Consider the following 24582-nt stretch of genomic DNA (forward strand, 5'->3'; position numbering starts at 1 on the left):
GCTCTCATATGCATGTATGATTACTGGAAAAACCATAGCCTTGACTATATGGACCTTTGTTGGCAAAGGGATGTCTTTGCTCTTCAACACACTGTCTAGGTTTGTCATAGCTTTCTTGCCAAGAAGCAATCATCTTCTAATTTCATGGTTGTCGTCACCATCTGCATTGATTTTAGAGCCCAAGAAGAGGAAATCTGTCACTGCTTCCACCTTTTCTCCTTCTGTTTGCCATGAAGTGATAGGACCAGATATAATGATCTTAGTTTTCAAATCCTGAACTTTAAGTTGGCTTTTCATTCTCCTTCTTCACCCTCATCAAGAGGCTCTTAGTTCCTCTTCACTTTCTGCCATTAAAGTGGTATCATCCATATATCTGAGGTTGTTATTTCTCCTGGCAGTCTTGATACCAGCTTGTAACTCATCCAGTCCAGCATTTCACATGATGTGCTCTGCATATAAGTTAAATAAACAAGATGACAATAAACAGCCTTGTTATACTCCTTTTTCAATCCTGAAACAGTCAGTTGTTTCATACAGGATTCAGAAGTGTAAACAGCACGACGTTTTGTGTCATCAGTTCAGTTCAGTCGCTCAGTCGTGTCCGACTCTTTGTGACCCCATGAATTGTAGCACGCCAGGCCTCTCTGTCCATCACCAACTCCTGGAGTTCACTCAGATTCACGTCCATCGAGTCAGTGATGCCATCCAGCCATCTCATCCTCTGTAGGCTCCTTCTCCTCCTGCCCCCAATCCCTCCCAGCATCAAAGTCTTTTCCAATGAGTCAACTCTTCGCATGAGATGGCCAAAGTACTGGAGCTTCAGCTTTAGCATCATTCCTTCCAAAGAAATCCCAGGGTTGATTTCCTTCAGAATGGACTGGTTGGATCTCCTTGCAGTCCAAGGGACTCTCAAGAGTCTTCTCCAACACCACAGCTCAAAAGCATCAATTCTTCAGTGCTCAGCCTTCTTCACAGTCCAACTCTCACATCCGTACATGACTACTGGAAAAACCATAGCCTTAACTAGACGGACCTTAGTCGGCAAAGTAATGTCTCTGCTTTTGAATATGCTTTCTAAGTTGGTCATAATGACTTTAGAGATAAATTACCAGGGTTTGAATCTAAGCTCTGTCACTTGAAATTGTGTAATTTGAAACAAGATTCTTAAATTCCCTATGCCTCAGTTTTCTCATCCATAAAATAGGTGCTTTGAAGATTAAATGAGTAAGTATATGAAATGCACTGTCTCACTGCCTGAGTCATCTGTACTTGGTTACTCTTTGTTTCAGGCTCTGCTGTCTATTTTCATATTATTTTCACCTCAGTTAATGTGATTACTCAGAACTGTTTTAAGTACTGTACTTTACTGTGGCAAAGAAGCTGCCTGCCAAGGCAGGAAACAGGAAACATAAGAGATGAAGGTTTGATCCCTGGGTGTGAAAGATCCCCTGGAGGAGGGCACTTCCTGGAGGGCAACCCAATCCAGTATTCTTTGCTGGAGTATCTCATGGACAGAGAAGCCTGGCGGAGTATGGTCCATAGGGTCACAAAGAGTCACTGAAGCAACTTAGCACAGCACAGTATTATTTAAGGGAATTAACACTGGATGCTATTACAGACAAATCTCCATATCTCAATGGCTTACCAGAATTAAACTTCCTATCCATATCAAATTCCAACACCTGATAGTCAGAGTCTGTGTGTGTTGTTGTTGTTTTTGGGGTATACTCCAGGCAGGTATTTTGAGACCAAAGCTCTTATCATGCTGTGTCTCTACCCATTCCTACACCCTCAGAGTTTTCTCCTTTTGGTAGTTGAGGGGAGCATAGGAATGAGGCCCAGGAATTTCTATAAGTCAAGACTGGAAGTTGAACACATTGCTTTTGCTCTCATTCCTTGTACAGAACTCAGTCAAACATATGGCCATCCTTCACTCAAAGAAGTCTGAGAAATGGAGTCTAGCCTTGTGCCCCAAAAAAGGAAAGTTCAGACGCAAGAGGCTTCTAGGAATCTCTGCCACAAGTCCAGAGTACAGGGCTTCTTCGCTTCCCAGCAGCAGACTCTGTAAAGTGTTGCACTACTAATGAGGGCCATTGTGTCCTGATACTCTCTAATCTTTCCCCTTTCTCCCAAGGCATCATTCTCCCATGATGGCCTCATGAGCAGTGCTCTTTACCTTGACAGCAAGATTGGTCCTACTTCTGATCACGGTCTAAACTGTAAATAATCTTTCCTTTGAATGGAAACATAGCTCTCTTGACATTAGAATATGTCAAAAACATGCTACTTGAGAAATCAGCTAAGGGCAAGACCCATAATGCAGAAATTCAGTGCCTTGTGACAAGCCCTCCATTTGCTTTCAGAGGCTAAACTTCAGAGCCTGATCATAGGGACAAGGTCAAGGTAGACCTACAAGTTATAGCAGGCAAATGGAAATGAGCTGGAAGGCAATAAAATAAAATAAAATCAGAGACTAGGAAGCAAAGTACAACTTTAGAGCTAAGAGGAAATTTCAGACACAGTAGAAAACTTTAAAAAACTGGGAACCAGGCACATGAAGAGTTGTTGTGACTGAGTCACCAAGTCATATCTGATTCTTTGAGACCCCATGGAGTGTAGCACACAGGGTTCTCTGCCCTTCAGCATCTCCTGGAGTTTGCTCAGACTCATGTCCATTGAGTCAGTGATGCCATCCAACCATCTCATCCTCTGTCACCCCCTTCTCCTGCCTTCAATCTTTTCCAGCATCAGGGTCTTTACAATGAGTTGGCTCTTCACATCAGGTGGCCAAACTATTGGAGGTTCAACATCAGTTCTTAAAATACTCAAGATTGATTTTCTCTAAGATTGACTGGTTTGATCTTGCAGTCCAAGGGACTGTCAAGAGTCTTCTCCAACACCACAGTTTGAAAGCATCAATTATTCAGTGTTCACCCTTCTTTATGGTCCAACTCTCACGTCCATACATGGCTAGTGGAAAAATCATAGCCTTGACTATAGGGACCTTTGTCAGCAAAGTGATGTCTCTGCTTTTAAATACAACCAGGAAACAAGAATCTCTGACAAAATCATACCTGCATAGATTACAGTAGACTGTATAGAAGTACCAGTTGGGTGTCCTCCAACACTGGCTCCAGCTTTCACTGGACTCTGGTCCCAACCACTCCATCAGTGTCTTTGCCTTGACCCCCAGTCCCACGTTGACCAATGCCTGACAGCCAGTGAAGGTTTACACACAATGAGGTCCAGAAATGAGACAACCAGGGCACCAGGCATGTCATCCAGCTACACTGAGTGGCTGAAGGGCAGGTCCCTGCTAGTTAGAGTGTGACAAAACGTGGTCCACTGGAGTAACAAAGGGCAGACCACTTCACTATGGTTTCCTTGAGAACCCCATGAATAGTATGAAAAGGCAAAAAGATATGACACTGAAAAATGACCCCCAAGGTCAGTAGATGTCCAATATGCTACTGAGGAAGAGTAGAGAAATAGCACCACCTGGGAAGACCTCAAATAGTCTCCCTTTGATATTCTTTCTTTTTAAAAAATTTTTTTAAAATGTATTTTTAATTGAAGGATAATTGCTTTGCAATATGGTTTGATTTCTGCCATACATCAACATGAATCAGCCATAGTTGTGTGTATGTCCCCTCCCTCTTCCACCACCCTCCCATCTCCAACTCTTCTCCACCCTTCTACATTGTTACAGAGCCTTTATTTTGGAGCTTTGGAAAACTATGTGATAGTCAGGCATCTTAGTTTATATTCTTTAAGAAATACCTGAAATCAAGATATTTCAATTGCTTTAGCAGTTCCTGCAGAGTCAGTAAGTTATACTGGTTTAAAGCATGGACCCTAAAGCAAAATCAGCCTCGGATTGAATCCTGATTTTCTGTCGCAGCTGTACAACCCTGAGGAAGTACATACCTTCTCTGTATCTCAGTATTTTTGTGTGTAAAATGAAGTCAGTGAATAATATGTACATCACAGGATTGTTGTGATGATTAAATAGGAATAAAAAGCATTTAGACTAGTGCTGCACCTTCAGTAAACATTCAATAAGTTTGCATTGCTGTTGTCTAGAGGTAAGTTTTGACAGTTAGGATGTTTTAATAAGAATGTGCTAAATTGAAGGTCCATATACAGGTGAGCCAAAAAGATCAAGGTCTTTTGTCTCAATAATTTAAGACTCATTTTTAAATATGTGAGCAGTTAGATAGTCTAGGCCCACAGTAATGCATAGGATCATGAAATTATTTTAGCCTGAACATTTTTTTTTTTAAATCAGAGTACAGCTGCTTTACAATGCTGTGTTAGTTTTTGCTGTACAATAAAGCGAATCAGCTATATGTATACATATATCCCTTCCCTCCTGGACCTCTCTCCCCTCACCCTATCTGACCCATTTAAGTCACTACAGAGCACTAGGCTGTGCTCCCTGTACAGTAGCTTCCCACTAGCGATCTGTTCCACACCCAGCAGTATACATAAATCAATCCCAACCTCCCAATTCATCCTACTCTCTACCCCATGTTCACATGTCTGTTTTCTACATCTATGTCTCTATCTTTGTCCTGAAAATAGGTTCATCTGTACGATTTTTCTAGATTCCACATTTTTTTAAAGGAAATTACCAAATGTCCCAAGAAGCCATATATTTAAAATAAAATGAATAAAGTATCTGTAGGATAGCTAAATTTAAAGTTTTAACTTTACTATCAGTCCTTCAAGATAAATCAGTTGCAAAATGTGTGTCTAGGTTAAGCCTGTTGATTTCACTAACTCATCAACTGCTGAGCATCATGGGTGAAGGTCATGTGTGAAGCATCAGTGATAAGGCAGAGTCACCAATGAGACGAGGTAGTCTTTGTGTTCAGTGACAAAAAACATCGAGGAAATAATCACTCAATTAATTCTTTCAGCTGTACTACATATGAAGAAAAAAGGAAAAGCTTATGAAGAAATAACACAGAAAGAGTTATTTTAAGGTGAGGGTCCCAGGGAAGTCTTCCCCAAGCAAAGTATATCTATCTAAGCCAGGAGTTCCTGGTTAACTAGAAATTCCAAGACATTCACTAAAGTATTGATTGTAGTCTGGAGGTACCCAACACAAATCTATAGAAAATATTTCACTTTCTATCTGTATGTAGACATAGAATTTAAGATCATACATCTTGTCCGTCAAAAGTGCTATCAAGTCATATATACAAATTAGAGGAAGAGAATAGGAGGAGGAATTGTCAAGTGCAGACATCTATTTTTAAAATTTAATTGGAAATCATGTTGACTATTGAGAGACTATTTCTAATAAGTCTGATGTTTGAAGTGCCATTGATAGGCAAGTTCTAAACATATGTTCTTTTCTATGGTTATTCTGAGCCATATATTTCACTTAGTAGTCAATACCTATGTTCTGATGAAAATGTCCATAAATGTTGCAAATTCTATAACAATTTTCCTGTCATATTTTTCCTGCATGTGATAAAATACACAGAAATAATCAATAGAGACATGACTGTACCTAAAAGTGTCTGCTTCTGTTGTGAAATATTGACTTGAGAAACATAGGTATGTGGGCAGAGTAGTAATGGTCTCTCAAAGATGTGCACATCCTAATCCCTGGAATCTGTGGATATGTTATGTTACATGGCAAAGGGGGATTTGGAGGTTGTATATGGAATTAAACTTGCTAATCAACTGAATCAATATTGGGAAACATTCCTGGACTATCCAGGCAGGGCCATTATGGAAGAAAGAGAAACAGAGGAATCAGCTTCAACGCATGTTCAATCACTCAGTCCTTTCTGACTCTTTGTGACCCCATGGACTGTAGCCTGCCAGTCTCTTCTGTCCATGGAATTTTCCAGGCAAGAATACTGGAGTGGGTTGCCATTTCCTCCTGCCTCAGTGTCAGAGGGATGTGTTTTGAGAATGACTCAGTCATCATTGCTGGATCTGAAGACGGGAAGGGCTCATGACCCAAGGGGTGCCAATAGCCTCTTAGAGACTGAAAGGGTGACAACGTAGATGCTCTTTTAGAGCTTCCAGAAAGAACAGCAGCTCTGATGATACTGCTTTTAGAGCAGTCTCTGAGCCTTAACCATTTAGCCCAGTTCTGGAGTGAGCTCAGAAGTCTATTCATGTGAGTCTCAGTCACTTCTGCTAGCTCATACTCGGGTTACTGTTGGTCCTCCTACAATAGGAGGGACTTCCAGAAATACTTCTACCATGTAGTATGCCAAACCATCCAGGGCCGTGGTGGCATGAAGGCCTAGGGTCAGAGGTCATGTTGTGATATGAATATGTCCTAAGCACCAGTTATAGAAGGTATGTAAATAGTGGATGAGAAATGAATTTAAAGTGTTTCAAATCAGAAGCCGTATGCAAAATTTTTCTACCAAATATCACAGCTCATATTTAAAGGAATCTGAATTATAAAATAATATAAAATTGAAAGATAATAAATCTGAGTTTTTAAGATGCTAATTTTGTAGTAAATAGAATAACAATGGGAAACTACTACAACATGTCTTTCAGAACAAATGTTTAAACATCTAAGCATTCCAAATTTTGAGAGGATAAATGTTTCTTTATTAAAAAAAAATGATATATCCTTTGGAACATTCTGACACCACCTCTAATCTGTAGCTCTGATTCTTAACAATCAATAATTATACTGATCTGATCCAAACAGGTTAGGCTTCTCTTACAGACCCATTATAAAAAATATATATTTTTAAAGACAAAACAAGAATGGTTTATTTTCCAATGTCCCATGTAGTTCAGTTCAGTTCAGTTCATTTCAGTCACTCAGTCGTGTCCGACTCTTTGCGATCCCATGAATCACAGCACGCCAGGCTTCCCTGTCCATCACCAACTCCCGGAGTTCACTCAAACTCATATCCATCGAGTCGGTGATGCCATCCAGCCATCTCATCCTCTGTCGGCCCCTTCTGCTCCTGCCCCCAATTCCTCCCAGCATCAAAGTCTTTTCCAATGAGTCGATTCTTCACGTGAGGTGGCCAAAGTACCGGAGTTTCAGCTTTAGCATCATTCCTTCCAATGAACATCCAGGACTGATCTTCAGAATGGACTGGTTGGATCTCCTTGAAGTCCAAGGGACTCTCAAGAGTCTTCTCCAACACCACAGCTCAAAAGCATCAATTCTTTGGCACTCAGCTTTTTTCAAGTCCAACTCTCACATCCACACATGACCAATGGAAAAACCATAGCTTTGACTAGAGAGACCTTTGTTGGCAAAGTAATGTCTCTACTTTTGAATATGCTATCTAGGTTGGTCATAACTTTCCTTCCAAGAAATAAGCATCTTTTAATTTCATGGCTGCAACCACCATCTGCAGTGATTTTGGAGCCACCCAAAATAAAGCCTGACACTGTTTCCACTGTTTCCCCATCTATTTCTCATGAAGTGATGGGACCAGATGCCATGATCTTAGTTTTCTGAATATTGAGCTTTAAGGCAACCTTTTCACTCTCCACTTCCACTTTCATCAAGAGGCTTTTTAGTTCCTCTTCACTTTCTGCCATAAGGGTGGTGTCATCTGCATATCTAAGGTTATTGATATTTCCCCCAGCAACCTTGATTCCAGCTTGTGTTTCTTCCAGCCCCACATTTCTCATGATGTACTCTGCATAGAAGTTAAAAAAGCAGGGTGACAATATACAGCCTTGACGTACTCCTCTTCCTATTTGGAACCAGTCTGTTGTTCCATGTCGAGTTCTAACTGTTGCTTCCTGACCTGCATACAGGTTTCTCAAGAGGCAGGTCAGGTGGTCTGGTATTCCCATCTCTTTCAGAATTTTCCACAGTTTATTGTGATCCACACAGTCAAAGGCTTTGGCATAGTCAATAAAGCAGAAATAGATGTTTTTCTGGAACTCTCTTGCTTTTTCCATGATCCAGCAGATGTTAGCAATTGATTTCTCATTCCTCTGCCTTTTCTAAAATGAACTTGAACATCTGGAAGTTCACGGTTCACGTATTGCTGAAGCCTGGCTTGGAGAAGTTTAAACATTATTTTACTAGCATGTGAGATGAGTGCAATTGTGAGGTAGTTTGAGCGTTTTTTGGCCTTGCCTTTCTTTGGGATTGGAATGAAAACTGACTTTTTCCAGTCCTGTGGCCATTGCTGAGTTTTCCAAATTTGCTGGCATATTGAGTACAGCACTTTCACAGCATCATCTTTCAGGATTTGAAATAGCTCAGCTGGAATTCCATCACCTCCACTAGCTTTGTTCATAGTGATGCTTTCTAAAGCCCATTTGACTTCACATTCCAGCATGTCTGGCTCTAGGTGATGTCCCACTTAATCACTAAATAATTGTTAAATATATGGGCTTATTTATTAAACTGCTCTTTGAAAATTTAATTGGATATATAAAAACCAGTACACTTAAGTTTTCACATTGAAAAACAAATCTAATCCTTGAAAAGTTTTGCTTTCTTCTTCATTTTCTCCAACTCACCTCAGGCTGAAACCTAAGAATCATGCCTGTCCTCTCTTTTCCTTTCATCTCACCACTAATTCTTTAAAAAAAAGAAAAAAAGTCAAGGACTATGTACCAGGAATTGTTCTTGACTCTACAATGGACTCATGAGTTAAATCCATTGGTCTTATCTTCAAAAATAATATCTGAATCTAACTAGTCCCTACTTCTACCTTCATGACACCTTTCCAAAGTACCACATTGCTCAATTGGAATCATGCAATAGCTTTTTAACTTGCCTCCTGATTGTACTATAATGATATAGTAGAATTAGCCCCAACAATCTATTCTCCACATAGCCGTTAGAATGATTTTTAAAAAGATCAGATCATATCATGTAATTTTCCTTCTTATAACATTCCAACGGCTTATTAGTATAATCAAGTAAAAAGCAGACATCTTCCTGTGATCATGCCTCTATACAATCTGGCCCTTCATTTCTGACCACATCCCTTAGTATTTTCTTCCTTGTTCACACCACATCATTCATGCTAGCTTCCTCGATCCTTGAACAAGATCAATGTATTCTCGACTCAGAACCCTTGCCATTGCTGTTTCCTCACCCAAAGATGCTTTTTCATAAGCTCTTCACATGGTGCACTCAGTCAGGCTTCAGCTTACCTAAGTACTCTCTCGAGTTCCAAAGTCTTCTCATCTTATCAAACATTTTGATACAGTTAAGCCACTGTAAATGTATAGCTCATTATGAACACAGTTGTTTTAAAAGTCCGGTTTGACATCTTTTTTGCCAGTGAACCCAGGTTGACACTCTCCATCCTTAATGCTTATCATGCCTGTGTTTAAAAATCCACTCCGGATTTACAGTAATGCTTAACATCAGCTTCACCCATTACATGTGTCACCATTTCTTCCTGTTCTGCCTTTGATCAGTGGAGATATCTGCCTCCACCATGCAGTTCTTTGATTAGTCATTATTTCTCCAAAATTAAACATCAGTGATACTGAGACTTTAATGCAAAGTTTATTCTTTACACTGTAACAAAAAATATCTGGGTCTTTAAACTTGAGTATCTATATGACTCTCTTAACATTCTCATTTACACTGAGTTTTATTAAAGAGAGTTAAAAATAAGCATATATCAGTGGAAACAGAACAGGCTATGCAATCCAGAGGCCTGAACACCAACAGTGTTCCTTGGAAATTTTAGTTCTGCCTCAGTGGCTTGAGCTTCCTGGCCCTGCCTCGGGACTGCCTTTCATCTATGCAATACGATAACAATTGCAGGTAAAGACTTGCATGTGTTAAGTCTTTTGTGAGATTCTGCATTCCATTTTATATCTGAGCATTTTAGAATTCCAGATCATGATCTTAGTGTCGGAGTTAAAATTTTTACCATCTTGAAATGTGTTGTGTAAGATAAATGTAAGCTTGATGTTTTATCTCTTCTTTAACATTCAAATGTACTGAAATTGAATAAGCTTGCTCTTTCCAGTGGAGCTTAAGGCATCCCCTTGTTTCCTCCTGTGATGTAGACGGACATCATGATGTCAGACAACATTAATCTTCACCTTCACTGTAGTAAACTGGCACCACCTGGGAGGCCACACATTTGCCAGGAGATTCTCTATACTGTCACAGCTGTCATTTCTTTCTTTAGAATTGTCACACCCTTCACAGTTAGCAAATTGTTTATTTATACATTCAACAAATACCTACTGAGTACTTAGGTCAGGGACCAGCCAGATGCTGAAAGTACAGATATAAATACAATCATAATATATGATGTGTAATAATACTGATAAAGTAGAAGCAAAACAGCTGTAGTAACAGCAGAAGGGTATCCCAAGAAATTCTTGGACAGTTGGATGACTTTCTTATAACTAACATAGTTATTGATTTAACTTTGTTTAGAAGAATTCTTATCTTTTTTCAGAGTGGGTATTTATCAATGAGAATATAAGATGTTTCTCCTTCTATCCAGAGAGAAGAAATTGGCCCTTACGTTTTCAAAATGCAGCATTGATTTGCAGCCATGAAATTAAAAGATGCTTACTCCTTGGAAGGAAAGTTATGACCAACCTAGATAGCATATTCAAGAGCAGAGACATTACTTTGCCGACTAAGGTCCATCTAGTCAAGGCTACGGTTTTTCCTGTTGTCATGTATGGATGTGAGAGTTGGACTGTGAAGAAGGCTGAGCGCCGAAGAATTGATGCTTTTGAACTGTGGTGTTGGAGAGGACTCTTGAGAGTCCCTTGGACTGCAAGGAGATCCAACCAGTCCATTCTGAAGGAGATCAGCCCTGGGCTTTCTTTGGAAGGAATGATGCTAAAGCTGAAACTCCAGTACTTTGGCCACCTCATGCGAAGAGTTGACTCATTGGAAAAGACTCTGACACTGGGAGGGATTGGGGGCTGGAGGAGAAGGGGATGACAGAGGGTGAGATGGCTGGATGGCATCACCAGCTCAATGGACATGAGTCTGAGTGAACTCCAGGAGCTGGTGATGGACAGGGAGGCCTGGCGTGCTGCGATTCATGGGGTCGCAAAGAGTTGGACAGGACTGAGCGACTGAACTGAACTGAACAGTAACAACCATATGAATCTGATATTACCATTACTTATATTTTATATAGAATAACACTGAGGCTAGTAGGTATTAAATAGTTTGCACTTGGTCCCTTGCCTCCAAACACTAAAGCTTCTCACAATAAAGTTGAAACTAAATAAATTTACCCTATGAAGAGTGTAATTTCTTCACTTTACTCCATGTTCACCAAACAATGGAATAATTACTTCATTGACCAGATGAAAAGTCACAAAGCCAGTATTTTTATCAGTTTTTCCCTTTAATATTCAAACTTCATCACCTTACCTTCATGGCCCTTACCTCCCTGAATAAATTTGTGACAATCATACTTGCTTCATCTTTATCCAATGTTTTATTTTAGGTTTTCCTTAAAAGCAGAGTTGGGTGGTTTGTTTTTGCTTTTTCTTTTGAGGGGTGATCCCAAAGAATAAGAGCAGAGAAACAAAAGATGGGCAACAAGAAAGCAAGGAAAGTTAACCCAAAGAGTGGGTTATGAGCTGATCCAACTGTGGGTAACGAGGCTTCAATTTTGCTAGAATTCTCTGAGGATTCATGGAGAATGCATTTCAGAATTTTCTGCCTAAGGATCAGAAGAGGCAGGTGTGAATTACTGGATTCTCTTTGCCACTGGTGAAGGATTGACTTATAACTACCTTATATTTGTTGGCAAATGCATCAAAATGGCTGCATGGGAACCTGGATACAGAAAGTGAGTAGCTGTGGTGAGATGCTCTTCATTTATAATTATGCACATCTAGGTTCTACAGCGCGGAGAAGGCAATGGCACCCCACTCCACTACTCTTGCCTGGAGAATCCCATGGATGGAGGAGCCTGGGAGGCTGCAGTCCATGGGGTCGTGAAGAGTCGGACACTACTGAGTGACTTCACTTTCACTTTTCACTTTCATGCATTGGAGAAGGAAATGGCAACCCACTCCAGTGTTCTTGCCTGGAGAATCCCAGGGATGGGGGAGCCTGGTGGGCTGCCGTCTATGGGGTTGCACAGAGTCGGATACGACTGAAGTGACTTAGCAGCAGCAGCAGAGCAGCAGCAGCAGCAGGTTCTACAGCGAAGACGAGAATAAAACGATAGGCTGAGAGTGTGTGGTGATAGATACAAAACTCATCTAATGAAAGCAGTCCCCTGTCTTTTTGGCACCAGGGACCAGTTTCATGGAAGACAATCTTTCCATGGACCAGGGGTGGGGACATGGTTTGGGGATGATTCAAGTGCATTACATTTATTGTGCACTTTATCACTATTATTACATCAGTTCCACCTCAGATCATCAACCACTAGATCCCAGAGGTTGGGGACCCCTGATCTAACACATAACATCTTTTGTCTTGACTTTAAGTCTTATCTCATCTGAATTCTTTTATGTAACCACAACATCTTCAAATGTTTGTATATTATTATCATCATCTCTATACATTTTTATGATGGAAATAATAGTTTCAAACCCTAATTAATGAATATACTGCTTAATGTTTTATTGATAGAAATACTACTTAATTTTTAGATCATCCTTTAAGAGCCACCTTCATTTTTATGGTCTCTTGACAGTGTGAGAGTTTAAGAAAAGTTATTTGTTCTCAGGTAGAAGGCAGATGAGTAGAGATGGGCCATGACTCTGTGGATGCTGTTCTTGCACCTGGAATGTTAGTGATTGCTCCCGTATGAGGATGGAAAGTGTTGCAATCAACATCCAAGATTTCATGTGTCCTTTTGGTATCCATCATAAAATTCTGAGATCTCATCAATACCAGAAATTTTCTTTTCTATTAGTATCAAAGGAGTTTGTAATTTGACATCTACCATTGCCAAAAATTTAAGTATTTACAAGGCTCTATTGTCATCAGTTTCTTAAACCCTTCTTCCATGACTGCCATTCAACTGGCAAATCCCAGTTGTATTTACCCTGACACCCATCAGTTGTCAACTGTCAGTTGATTACATCCTTTCCTTGAATATAGGATTATATCCTATATTTACTCTGCATCTTAGTTTTGTCTTTTTGTATTATGAGTACATTTTTGGTCATCACTTCTCATTTCCCAGTGGCAACAGGCAACTGCTGGTATGGACAGTAAAACAGCCCTATCTCCAGTCTCCTGGTAACCATATACCCATTCAGTTCAGTTCAGTTCAGTTGCTCAGTCTTGTCCGACTCTTTGCGACCCCATTAATTGCAGCACGCCAGGCCTCCCTGTCTATCACCAACTCCCAGAGTTCACTTAAACTCACATCCATCGAGTTGGTGATGTCATTCAGCCATCTCATCCTCTGCCGTCCCCTTCTCCTTCTGCCACAATCCCTCCCAGCATCAGAGTCTTTTCTAATGAGTCAACTTTTCCCATGAGGTGGCCAAAGTACTGGAGTTTCAGCTTTAGCATCAGTCCTTCCAAAGGACACCCAGGACTGATCTCCTTTAGGATGGACTGGTTGGATCTCCTTGCAGTCCAAAGGACTCTCAAGAGTCTTCTCCAACACCACAGTTCAAAACCATCAATTCTTTGGTGCTCAGCTTTCTTCACAGTCCAACTCTCACATTCATACATGACCACTGGAAAAGCCATAGCCTTAACTAGACAGACCTTTGTTGACAAAGTAATGTCTCTGCTTTTGAATATGCTATCTAGGTTGGTCATAACTTTCCTTCCAAGGACTAACCGTCTTTTAATATACCCATTACTTTAGTGAAATACTTCATCCTTCATTTATTTCACATGGGAGCTAACAATCATAGCCTCCCATTCTTATGGCCAAACGGGCAAACATACGACCGATCTTGCACTGACAACAGGGTCATATCTCCAGAACGAAATATTGCTACCAGGAATATGACTCAAACAACATCATATTCGGCCTTACCTGTCCCACCTTCTAATCAGAATTACCAGTACCCAGTATTTCACTCTCTTGGTAACAGAGACCTGAAATACATAAGGCAACATGTAGAGAGAATTAAAGATGTGAGAGAATGAAAACAGTGACAGAGATTGAGCAGTCTTTGATTCTATTTAGGATAAGATTTATTGATTTATATTTTATGCTGCTGCTAAGTCGCTTCAGTCAAATCCGACTCTGTGCGACCCCATAGACGGCAGCCCACCAGGCTCCCCGGTCCCTGGGATTCTCCAGGCAAGAACACTGGAGTGGGTTGGCATTGCCTTCTCCATTATGTATTATAATAATATGTTAATATTATAATAGTCTTATACATATTAATATAACAGATTATTATCAAAATCTATATAATTTATAGTTATTATTTATAGATTTATTAGCTCCCCATATCAAACCATAAAGAGGATAAGTGTAAACAATAAATATTACATTTGCAGAAATTACCTTAAGTTGAATTTCTGTTACCTCAACCAAAGATTTCTGAATACTTCACTAAACATATGTCTTCCAAATAATGTGTCAAAAATTTCTAAAAATTATCCAGCCCCTATACCACAAGCATTCAGTAGTCATCATTCAGAAGCTTTCAACCTCTGCCTTTACTTATATGAGTAAACTTTTTTTATTCTAAGAACACATTAAGCTTTGAAAAATTAGAAAGTTTGTATTCTTCCTGCCTAGTTTATTCTGTGCAAACAGGACACTAAGAATCGCATGGACAGCAGCCTGTGCTCTCTAATTCCCAGATACTACCATGTTCATCACTCTTCCCAGAAACCCATCTTTCCAACAGACAGGGCTTTCATTTTCCCATATGGTCTGGAAGCCACTACTTTCATATATTCTCCTTCCAGAGGCAATTACTCATATTCATATTCTCTGAGGTTATAAGCCTCATCTTAAAGGTGGAAAGTCTTCAGGAAAATAAACCTACAGAGATGGGGTCATTTAGAAAGACCACTTGACCTGCCTCCTGAGAAATCTGTATGCAAGTCAAGAAGCAACAGTTAGAACTGAACATGGAACAACAGACTGGTTCCAATTCAGGAAAGGAGTATGTCAAGGCTGTATATTGTCACCCTGCTTATTTAACTTGTTTGCAGAGTACATCATGTGGAATGCCAGGCTGGTTGAAGCACAAGCTGGAATTATGATTGCTGGGAGAAATATCAATAATCTCAGATGTGCAGAAGACACCACCCTTATGACAAAAAACAAAGAAAAACTAAAGAGCCTCCTGATGAAAGTGAAAGAGGAGAGTGAAAAAACTGGCTTAAAACTCAACATTTAAAAAACGAAGATCATGGCATCTGGTCCCATCACTGCATGGCAAATATATGGGAAAACAATGGAAAGAATGACAGATTTTGTTTTGGGGAGGTCCAAAATCACTGCAATGGTGACTGCAGCCATGAAATTAAGACACTTGCTTCTTGGAAGAAAACCTATGACCAACCTAGACAGTATATTAAAAAGCAGAGGCATTACTTTGCCAACAAAGTCCATCTAGTCAAAGCTATGGTTTTTCCAGTAGTCATGTATGGATGTTAGAGTTGGACTATAAAGAAAGCTGAGTACAGAAGAATTGATGGTTTTGAACTGTGGTGTTGGAGAAGACGCTTGAGAGTCCCTTGGACTGTATGGAGATCCAACCAGTCAATCCTAAAGGAAATCAGTCCTGAATATTCACTGGAAGGACTGATACTGAAGCTGAAACTCCAATACTTTGGCCACCTGATACGAAGAACTGACTCATTGGAAAAGACTCTGATGCTGGGAAAGATTGAAGGTGGGAGGAGAAAGGGAAGACAGAAGATGAGATGGTTGGATGGCATCACCGACTCAATGGATGTGAGTTTGAGTAAGCTGCAGGAGTTGGTGATGGACAGGGAAGCCTGGTGTGCTACAGTCCATGGAATCACCAAGAGTCAGACACGACTGAGCAACTGAACTGAAGTGAATTCAAAAATACCATCATCACATTTGGGAATCAATGTATTAATAGCAATTCCACCGACTAAAGTGAGTATCATGTTTTTATTTCAATAAGTAACAACAACAAAAAAAATGTTTGAAGCTATTTCATAATCACGTCTGGGAAAAAAGAAAATAAACATGTAGACACATCAGAATAGAAATTTACTTCCTTGACATAATAAAGAATTTTTTAAACCAACTGCCAACATCACACTTATGGTGAAAAACTAGTCTTGAGAAATTTTAATGAGAATTAAAATCAGGAACAAGGCAAAGGCATCATTATGTTTTAACATTATGTGGAAATCCTGTCCCAAGTAATAAGGCATGAGACAGAAATAAGAGATATTACTATTGAAAATGAAAGAAAATTAGCACTACTTGCAAGTGTCAGAATTATACATACATATATATATTTATATAAATGAAAGAGAAGTGAGGTATAACATCTTAGATTGAATTTAAGAATAGTAGTTATAGTTTAGATTAATATTAAAAAAAAAACCAGATGCTTTACTGCATTTGAAACACAGTATCTGAAATACATTAAGAACTATTTCAACCAAACATTCTAAAGTCAAAATTATACCATCCTGAAAGCACACAAAATAAAATACACTTCACACACATAAATGCACAACCATTGCCTAGGAATATCATAGTGTGAATCTATATGAAGAAAATTATAAATGCCTGTATTATTCTGAATAGGTTATATTGTGGTGATAAGTAATCCCCCTAAATAACCTTGGTTTGTTTCATGTCCTTGGTCAGCTGGAATAGCAATCTATTCCACATGGTATTTATTCAGGGACCCAAGTATTTGTGTCTCTGCACCATGATTTGGGAAAAATGGAAGATGAAAATTGTTCAAGATTCTTTCAGCACTTCTGCTTACTTTTATCAGCCAAAGCAAGGTAGATGTAATGTCTAATTTCAAAGGGGCATTCAGTTCCGTTCAGTCACTCAGTTGTGTCCGACTCTTTGTGACCCCATGAACCGCAGGACACCAGGCCTCCCTGTCCATCACCAACTCTTGGAGTCCACCCAAACCCATGTCCACTGAGTCACTGATGCCATCCAACCATCTCATCCTCTGTCATCCCCTTCTCCTCCTGCCCTCACTCTTTCCCAGCATCAGGTTCTTTTCAAATGAGTCAGCTCTTCGCATCAGGTGGCCAAAGTATTGGAGTTTCAGCTTCAACATCAGTCCTACCAATGAACACCCAGGACTGTGAGACAGTGCAATATTAGCCACAATCTGAAGTGGGCTTCCCTGGTGGCTCAGACGGTAAAGAATCTGCCTCCAATGCAGGAGTCCCAAGTTTGATCTCTGGGGCACAAAGTCCCCTGGAAAAGGGAATGGCAGCCCTCTCCAGTATTTTTGCCTTGAGAATTCCATGAACAGAGGAGCCTGGCAGGATACAATCCATGGGGTCACAAAGAGTCAGACACAATTGAACAAATAATACTTTCACTTTTCAACTAAAAAGTTTCAGTGGTTGATTGCAATACCCAGGCTATATACTAAAACTTTGGATCCTAGAAGCAGTTCCTAGGCTCAAATTCTGGCTCTGGCAGTTGCTCATAAGTATTCTTGGGTTACATTATCTTGATGTGATTTCTTCTTCTCATCTGAAAAGTAGAAATGATAATATCATGTGGCTTATCAAATTGCACTACTGTTCTATAAATTTATGGAAAGATATTTTTTGAGAAACTATTTTGTGTCAAGAATATACTATTTTGGGTGCTTAGACATGAAAGTAAAAAGTTTCAGTCACTCAGTCGTGTCTGACCCTGCAATGCTATGGACTGTAGCCTGAGAGTCTCCTCTGTCCATGGAATTCTCCATGCAAGAATACTGCAGTGAATAGCCACTCCCTTCTCCAGAGTATCTTCCCAATCCAGGGATTGAACCTGGGTCTCCTGCTTTGCAGGCAAATTCTTTACTGTCTGAGCCATCATGTATGAAACAGACACAGGTCCCTGCTTTGAGGGATCATACATTCTTGGGAGAAATGCAGAAAATAAAGCACAAGGAAACTGAATAAGTAAATTAAATCCTAGTATAATCTTTTAGGTTACTGTAAAGACTGTCTTTATTCTGGTTACTTTACTGGGAAAAGACATTGGTGGAACAAGGATCAGAAGAGCAAAGAAACTCCCAAGGAGGCTACTGTAGCAACCCAAGTAGAGATGGGTTGAATCAATGTAAAAGTAATTGAAATGCTGAGAAATACATCAGGCAAAAAAAATATCTAGATTTAGGACCTAAATATTTTGGATATGTTTTGAGAGTAGAGGTATTGTTAGATATATTTGGGGATATACTATGGAAACAGAGTATATAATGAATTACATGTGGAGTATGAGAGAAAGAGAAGAGTTAATTGATAAACTAAGGTTTTCACATGGAGCCATTAACTGAGATGGAAAGGTAGCAGTGAAATCCGGTTTCAAGTCTGAAATGCTGAGGAGACATCTGAGAACAACTGTTAAGCAGGAAACATACATTTTATAGAGTTCAGGAGGATGCATAACTGGAAAGTCAAATGTGGATACTTCATAGAAAATGTGTTCAAAGCCCAGCAACTCAATCAAATCACCAAAGAAGTAAGGGTTAGTGTTTTAAATGAGTTAGTGAATGGGAATGACTTCAGATAATAGTATAAAATAAATATCTAATAAATGTTAGTTGTTGCTATTATACATTCTTGGAAGAGACCATTGGTTCAAAACTTAGTTCTTACCAGGTTAATATACAGTCCTGAATGCATCTCAGTAGAATTCTTTTGACAAAAGAAGATGGCAGAACTATTCTAATGGTTGTTTGGGGATTTCATTGATCGTCCAGTGGCTAAGATTCCACGATCTCAATATGGGGGGCCCAGGTTCGATTCTTGATCAGGGAATTAGATCCCACGTGCTAAAACTAAGACCTAGCACAGTCAAATAAATAAAAAAATGAATTAAAAAAAAGGCTGCCTGGAAAAGAAATCAACATGAAACGAATTTGGAAACAGTGAGATGAGTTTGGAATTTTAAGTATAGTGGTATCAAGGAGAGGGGTTGAGAGTGGCAGCCTGTTCACCACCTCATTTTACACAGGTTGGATAACTTTATTAAACGTGGGACTGGTTCAAGAATTAACAGTAAAATGAAGGGAACAGAAGAGATTGTCTCAAAACAGATTATGTGACAATATCCATATTTGTATCGAATTGATGCATTAAAAAATAATATAATTGAAGGGGCAAGGGATAATCTTGCGAGTCAATTAATTATGACGGATGAGTTGGCTATCCTTAATTGGTACACTGTTAGATCTTTACCTCAGATTTTACCAAAGTATATTTCAGATTGCTCAGAGATTTTTTTTTTTAATAGATGAAGTGAAACACTAGAAGTTTTAAATGAATATCCACTTACTTTTTGGCTAGAGAAATCCATTCTGTGCATAAGAACAATGGAAAAATAAAACATTTAAATGTATGGCTACATAAGGGATTCCCAAGTGGCTCAATCAGAAAAGAATCCACAAGCAATGCAGGAGACTGCCTGCAGTGCAGAGATCCAGGTTCAATCCCTGGGTCAGGAGGATCCCCTGGAGAAGGAAACAGCAACTCATTCCAGTATTCTTTCCTGGGAAATCCCATGGACAGAGGAGTCTGGCAGGCTACAGTCAGTCCATGGGGTCACAAACAGTCAGACATGACTGAGCAACTAAATTACCACCACCAACACCAACACCATAAAACTTCAAAGTCACTACATATCATACATCTTATTATTACAAAAACGAATGACAAACTTGGAAATTTACCTGGATTAAAAAACATTAATGTATTAATATATGGTGCAAATCTTTAAGAAAATAAAACCAAATAGCCTGAAAGAAACCTAGGAAGAGACATGAGCAGCTAACTCATAGAAGTAGAAACACATGTGGCTTCTCTAAAATAAAACTTCCCAGGTAACAAAGAAATGCAAATACCAAGACGAGTCAAGAATTTATTTTTAATATTGAATGTTTGTAAATTCATAGTGAAGCAAGCATTCTCTAAGCAGTTAAATTCATAAAACTTTTCTAGAAAGCAATTTAGCCAAACAAATCCCAAGATTTAATAGACATATGCTTTAACCAACTAATTATGCATTTTGAAATTCATCCTAAGAACATATCAAAAATGTAGACAATAATTCTATGTTAAAGAATTCGTACAGCAGTGTTATTTATAACAGTGCACGGTTGAAAAAGCATTCTAAACCTTAAACAATAGGAAATTGCTTAAGTAATAGTCAATACAAATGATATTATACTATGTAACCATTGAAAATGATATTTGCAGATTACTTTAATGAAATAAAATGCTCTCTCGGTGATACTAAATGCAAGAAGCAGCGTACAAAATCTTAATCAAAATACTACCTACAGCTATATATATATATACATAGCGTTTACCAATAAATCTATATAGTCATAGGGCTTCCCTGGTGACTCAGAGGTAAAGAATCTGCCTCCAACATAGGAGATATAGGAGACTCGGTTTCAATCCCTGGGTCGGGAAGATCCCTTGAAGAAGGGCATGGAAACCCACTCCAGCATCCTTGCCTGGAGAATCCCATGGACTGAGGAGCCTGGTGGGCTACAGTCTGTGGGGTCGCAAAGAGTCAGACACTACTGAAGTGACTGAATGCACACGTGCTATATATTCATGAATAATACATAATAGCAAAATGTTATTTCTGTATACTGATGTGATGTATTATATACTTAGGGACCTAACAAAGGCAGAAGATATTAAGGTGACAAGAATACACAGAAGAACTGTACAAAAGAGATCTTCATGACCTAGATAATCAAGATGGTGTGATCACTCACCTAGAGCCAGACATCCTGGAATGTGAAGTCAAGTTGGCTTTAAGAAGAATCACTATGAACAAAGCTAGTGGAGGCGATGGAATTCCAGTTGAGCTATTTCATCATGAAAGATGATGCTGTGAAAGTGCTGCATTCAATATGCCAGCAAATCTGGAAAACTCAGCAGTGGCCACAGGACTGGAAAAGGTCAGTTTTCATTCCAATCCCAAAGAAAGGAAATGCCAAAGAATGCTCAAACTACTGCACAATTGCACTCATCTCACATGCTAGTAAAGTAATGCTCAAAATTCTCCAAGCCAGGCTTCAGCAATATGTGAACAGTGAATTTCCAGATGTTCAAGCTCGTTTTAGCAAAGGGAGAGGAACCAGAGATCAAATTGCCAACATCCGCTGGATCATGGAAAAAGCAAGACAGTTCCAGAAAAGCATCTATTTCTGCTTTATTGACTATGCCAAAACCTTTGACTCTGTGGATCACAATAAACTGTGGAAAACTGTGAAAGAGATGGGAATACCAGACCACCTGACCTGCCTCGTGAGAAATCTGTATGCAGGTCAGGAAACAACAGTTAGAACTGGACATGGAACAACAGACAGGTTCCAAATAGGGAAAGGAGTACGTCAAGGCTGTATATCGTCACCCTGCTTATTTAACTTCTATGCAGAGTACATCATGAGAAACGCTGGGATGAAGGAAGCACCTGCTGAAATCAAGATTGCCAGGAGAAATATCAATCACCTCAGATATGCAGACGACACCACCCTTATGGCAGAAAGTGAAGAGGAACTAAAGAGCCTCTTGATGAAAGTGAAAGAGGAGAGTGAAAAAGTTGCCTTAAAGCTCAACATTCAGAAAACTAAGATCATGGCATCTGGTCCCATCACTTCATGGCAAATAGATAGGGAAACAGTGGCTGACTTTACTTTTCTGGGCTCCCAGATCACTGCAGATAGTGATCGCAGCCATGAAATTAAAAGACGCTTACTCCTTGGAAGGAAAGTTATGACCAACCTAGATAGCATATTGAAAAGCAGAGACATTACTTTGCCAACAAAGGTCCATCTAGTCAAGGCTATAGTTTTTTCCAGTGGTCATGTATGGATGTGAGAGTTGGAATGTGAAGAAAGTTGAGTGCCGAAGAATTGATGTTTTTGAATTGTGGTGTTGGAGAAGACTCTTGAGAGTCCCTTGGACTGCAAGGAGATTCAACCAGTCCATCCTAAAGGAGGTCAGTCCTGGGTGTTCATTGCAAGGACTGATGTTGAAGCTGAAGCTCCAATACTTTGGCCACCTGATGCAAAGAACTGACTCATTCGAAAAGACCCTGAATCTGGGAAAGATTGAGGGCAGGATAAGAAGTGGACGACAGAAGATGAGATGGCTGGATGGCATCACCAACTCAATGGACATGGGTTTGGGTGGACTCCGGGAGTTGGTGATGGACAGGGAGGCCTGGTGTGCTGTGGTTCATGAGGTCGCAAAGAGTTGGATACGACTGAGCGACTGAACTGAACTGAATTGTCCCTATATTACACATGTATTAATATTGTAATAAAATAAAATTATATATATATATATATAAGATATAACAAAACATGTAAGAAGCATCTATGTAAATTTTATATCTGTGTGTGCATTCTTACACTGTATCTAGTATACTAATACTTGAAATAATATATACAGAAAGTTTCCAATTTGCTGAAAATTCAATGCAATGAGGAATTTCTGGTAGGTACTAGTCAGTAATTTTTGCTATTCTCCATCATGGTTGTTCCAAACTTTTAATATTTCTAATCTGAGCCCTACTGATTTCCATTTCACTCCATTATAGGTAACTAGGCATTCAACATCACTGATAAACTCAAGGATGTACTGACTCTGGATTATCCTCAAATACAGAAGTTAGTGTCAATCAATCATATGTATGTACTGCTTTCTCTCAGTTTGGAATACCTAATAAACTAAAGAACTTCAAATGCATCCTATATTCATACTTGTGAAATCTGGCAGTCCTATGGTCATCCATTACCACCTCAACCCCGTCACCATCCTTTTACACTTGTAAAGCCCTATTCATGTTTTAAGATCAACTATCACAACATGCTTGGGCTTCCCAGGTGGCTCTAATAGTAAAGAATTTACCTGCCAGTGCAGGAGACACAAGAGACACAGATTTGATCCCTGGGTTGGGAAGATCCCCAGAGTGTGGTATGGCAACCCACTCCAGTATTCTCATCTGGAAAATTCCATGGACCAAGGAGCCTGGCAGGCTACAGTCCATGGAGCTGATAAGAGTCAGACACAACTGAGCATAATCACATGCTTAGGAGTCTTCTTTGATATCCACATATAACATTTCCGGTAAAGCATCTGCCTGCAATGTGGAGGACCGGGGTTCAATCCCTGGGTTGGGAAGATCCCCTGGAGAAGGAAATGGCAACCCACTCTAGTACTCTTGCCTGGAAAATTCCATGGGCTGAGGAGCCTGGTAGGCTACTGTCCATGGGGTCACAAAGAGTCGGACACGACTGAGGGACTTCACTTTCACTTTCTATGATGTCATCACTTGTTAATTATTCTTTGTGAAAACATTTATATTATTTGTCAGGTTTTTATATGTTAATATACCAAAATTACTATGAACCTTTGAATAAAAGTACTATTTGCCCAGAAGTTAATTGAGCATTTACCTCCTGCATGTAGATATTTGGTAAATAGGAATTTGAAACAGCAGAACATGATCGATTAAAAAAAAAAGGAAAAAACCTGATGTTTGACATCTGATTAGATTTTATGATTCTCAGTTCAGAACCTGTTTGGCTGTTATACCGCTGAGGTACTTAGAAAGATTCCTAAGACTCCATATTTGAAATTCCAATAACAGTCCTCATAGTTCTGCCTTACAGCTACTTTGGAATTTCTTTATTTATTTTTATTGAGAGAAAGTCTGGATGAACTTGATAACTACCAGTTATTTCAAAAGTCAATAATATCAAAACAACTCCACAGGATCCTCAATCACAGTTTAACACTGCTTTTTTAAATGTTTAATTTCTGAATTGTTCATCATTTTCAAAGGTCAGAACATTCATACCAATAGCAATGACAAGAACATAATGGAAGAATTTAATGAATGTGTTCTTTCAAATTTGTTTGGCAATATGAATTTAAACTGGCCACATTTCTTGGCAAAGCATCTTAAATAATTAATACAGTTTGATGCTTGAGCTAGGGGCCTTGAATAGAGTTCTATGTAATTACCTCAGAATTTAAAAATTATCTGTTGAAACTAGGTATTCAGTGTGCAATTGAGCAAGGAAGTAAACATTTAGATTCCTCTCAGAGTCATGAAAATAGCATTAGCACTGGGCCATCCATATTCAAGTAGCAAGCTTTAGGGTTGGTTTTACATATCGGTGTGTGCACATTACATAAAAGAGTAACATCTAAACTTCAGAGTTGAGTGAGTGGAATAGAAGTGTTTAGAGTGTCATTTTCCATCTAGTTCTAAATTTGAAAGACGTTTCCCATTTGTCTAAGTGTGATATCCTCACTTTGCTTTTAAAGGGTTTTTCTCTCTTCCTTCCCCTTCTCTAGGCGTATTCATAATAGCATACATCTAAGACATGAAATGTAGCATTACAGAGCTGGAAAGTATCCCATTGTAGCGTTCTCAAGTATATTCTTTGGGAGATGTTTGTGAAAAAGAATGGTATGTTCAGATTAATTTATTAAATGTAGTTTACACT

Source organism: Capra hircus, chromosome 15, assembly GCF_001704415.2.
Source record: "Capra hircus breed San Clemente chromosome 15, ASM170441v1, whole genome shotgun sequence".
Classification (NCBI taxonomy): Eukaryota; Metazoa; Chordata; class Mammalia; order Artiodactyla; family Bovidae; genus Capra; species Capra hircus.